Source organism: Chaetura pelagica, unplaced genomic scaffold (genome assembly GCF_000747805.2).
Source record: "Chaetura pelagica isolate M959 unplaced genomic scaffold, ChaPel_1.0 scaffold246, whole genome shotgun sequence".
Lineage (NCBI taxonomy): Eukaryota > Metazoa > Chordata > Aves > Apodiformes > Apodidae > Chaetura > Chaetura pelagica.
The window spans coordinates 127421-130794 of record NW_009953647.1 but is presented as its reverse complement, the minus strand read 5'-3'; the positions used below and the strand labels follow the sequence as shown (position 1 = coordinate 130794).

Genomic DNA, 3374 nt, shown 5'->3' with positions numbered 1-3374 from the left:
GATTTGTGTTAGGTGAAGTAACCAATCTAAGTTCTTTTTACAGATTTTTCATTTTCTGTTAGAGGATTGGTTTTGCCACCAGATGGCAATAAAAGATGGGTGTGCTTGAGGAGTAGTCTCACAACAAAATATTTGGATTTAAAAAGTTCAGCAATTTCAACAGAAAAAATCATCTGCAAGACTTGAGAAAAAATCAGAATGTCTTTTGAATCTTAATAGTGATCTACTTTCCATTTAATGTTCTAATAAACAGAATTGAAATAAATGTTGGTATTGTACATATGACTCATTCATCTAGAACTGTCCACCTCAATAATGATTTTCAAAATCTGTTAACCTTCCACTTCTGTAGCATTTTTCTTCAGTAGAAGAGGAATAACTGAACTAAAAACAAAGAATAAAAATGAAAAATTGTGACTCTACCTACAGGACTGCTAATGAGAAATACTTTGGGATAAGTAACAAATATTAGCCTCTCATTGCAAGAAGAAAGCCACCCCAGAACCTCAAAATATTTACAAGATTGAGTTGTGGGTTTTTTCCCCTCTCCTCTAGCCAGTACAGTAATTTATTGGATACAAGCCACATTTTCAATCTCATTTGAAAGGTAGCTGGGCAGTCCCAAAAGAGGCTCAAAGTAGGATAGTCGAGAACAAGTCAGAGTCCTTCACTGTAAATTATTTTTAACATCCATATTTTGACTTATTCTAAGCTACCAGGTATTTCTCACATTATCAAACTCGGAAGAAAAGTCACAACTACTAAAGATTAACAGTATTTAATTCAAATCTTTGACTTTGCCTCTAAGATTTTAGCAGAGTACAGTATTTGCAGTGAAGAAGTGCCAATGGCATAAAGCCATTTAGGAATTGCACTGTTTCCACAAAAAGATGTTAGTGATTACAGGAGGTTACAGGTCACTACAAAATAGCTTTGTACTAATTACACATTATTTTTATTTAAAAAAGAGGAAGCAAACAGAAGTCTAAAAAAAAAAAATAAATACTGCACATCTCATGAGATAAATGTCCTAGTATTGAATTGTTTCATGTCACCCCTTGCATATTTGCAGCAGTAACAGCTCTTTACTCAGATGTATCAGATCTTTCAGATATTGGATGGCTGCTGATAACTCCTCACGACCAAATCCTGCTGCACTCTTCCATGACATGTCTGACCGTAACAAACAAAGGTTCCTCTTATTTGGGTGCACACAAATGCCTCAGCTGCCAAACTTCACTTCTCACTGCAATCACTCAGTTAAATGAAGCTTTAAGCTCCTCTGTCAACCAAATTCACAGGCCAAAAAGATTGTCAAACTGTTTTGAAATGTTGCTAAATTACCTTGCAGTCATCCCTGCATGCCTGTCTAGAAAGTGTCCCCTTCCCTCTGCTATTAAGAACTATTAAGAATAGTTCTTTTAAAAGAGTCAAGAAATCCTGGGATTAGAGATCAGTTAAACTTGCCACAGTAGCAAGAACGTGATACAGTCCTCTAATTACTTTCTATAACATTTTATATAATTATGGGACTTGATAACAATCAGTCCAGCATCTGCTTCCTGTAAAAGAACACTGTGCTTCTCCAAGCAGGTTTGTTTGTTTTGTCTTTTTTTTCTTTTCTTTTTTTAAAATTAGTTCAGAAAGATAAAGGTGGCTTAAAAGATAAAGTTATTTGGAATTTCACCACCAAAAACAACAACAGCGCAACAAGGTTTAAAGAAAGTAATAATTAAAGCTTGCATTTTAAAAGTCTTGGCATCTAGTCCCAAACAAGAAGTACACAGCATTTCCCAAAAGAAGAAATAGGTCTTGACAGCCAGGAAACATGAAATGGAGCTGAAGCTCAGTTCTCAGAATTTTTTAAATTTTTATTGTGTTACTGAAGGTTATCATGAAGAAATATTCAGATGTGACCTACATGAAAACCTAGAGTCCTACCTAAAAAGCTGGAAATACTGTGTGAGTGTATGAGAGGAAAATACCAGAAAGAGAAAAGCCTTTTCATTGCCCCCTTAACCAATGGACACTGATGATTTTACAAAATAGGGCAATACAGACCAGTTGGGGTAAGTTTAGCATGGATGTCTGAAAATATGTATTTAGAGTGTAAGAGTTTACTTAATAATTCATATATCCCTGCAGTTTAGTCATTTTGTTAGGAATGCCAGCACAGAGCATGATACAGTGCTAGGAAAATTACATGGAAGATGCTCCATAGCTAGGCCTAATTCATGCATTTCTGCATGATCTGTCAGAGATCAAAAGCCAAATATGCAGAAATGCCAATTGTTTATATTTCTGACTAAAATAAACTTAATATTTTAATACATATAAAGCACTATAAGCATATTTTACACTTGAAAACCCTAAAGTTTCTAAGCCAAGCATACACAAGTACTGGATTCCATAGTGTTCCTTTCTCTTCCACAGTCTAAACACCATATAAAATTTCATAGAGGCACTGAAAGTATGAATGTGCTTTAAAAGCAGTAAACCTGGAGCCTAGGCAAGCTAAAGTCTACCATCTTTTTGAACAATTAAAGCACCGTTGAGGAAAAAAAATGCACACAAAACTTAATTACACTTCACACATAGGGATAGATTAAAGTTCTAGAAGCAGCTTCAATTCTGGTTCTTCCCCAGTTTCATCATGTTCCATAATTTAAAGAGCACTTCTTATTTTTAAATGTTGTTTTGGATGCAATTTCATTTCTTTTTACTATTTTAAGGAGAAGTCAGTAGTAAACCAGTGATTTTGTTGCTTGCATTGCTTGAGAAGCAGCAACAAAACAAACAAAATTTGAATGATGAAAAACCATAGCTGCTTTTATATATATATGCTAAGAAACTGAGCTACACAACAGCAGATTGATTTCCCCTTGGAAGAGTACAAAGTGGTGAATTCTAATGAAAGCTCAGTGGTATACACGTACTGTATTTTTGGTTTTGACCAGAGAAATATACAGAAGCCTGGTTCTCCCCCAGTCTACCTTCTGCTCTACTTAGTGCAGTGAGCCCAACCAAAAAAGACAAGTCACGAAAACAAGCTGTGTGGAATTAAATCTGTGTGCACTGGAGCACAAGTTAAAGGCAGAAGTACAGCAGTTTTGGTGTGTTAGCTAATACAACTGTAAAGCTCATCAAGAAATTAATAAACAAAAGCCAATTTGTAAAACATGTTGTATGTAATAATGTTTCTCCACTTCTTCAAGTTTGATCTTGGATTAAATTTACTATGTGCTCTAGGATTTAGAGGTTACTGTTTCCCCAGACAGGACAATGAGATTAGCTGGTCTTGAGCATACAATTCTGAAGCAATGGGCCTTTGTTTCAGATAGTCTAGTTGTACCTCTCTTCAGAATGATTGAGTT

General features: G+C 35.2%; 1 protein-coding gene across 1 annotated transcript in view; it reads right to left on the bottom strand.

The window, feature by feature from the left end:
- DNM3 (dynamin 3) overlaps positions 1-3374 on the bottom strand; it is a gene marked incomplete at its 5' end in the record, with an annotated part of 135180 nt that overhangs the window by 131672 nt on the left and 134 nt on the right. The window lies entirely within an intron of this gene.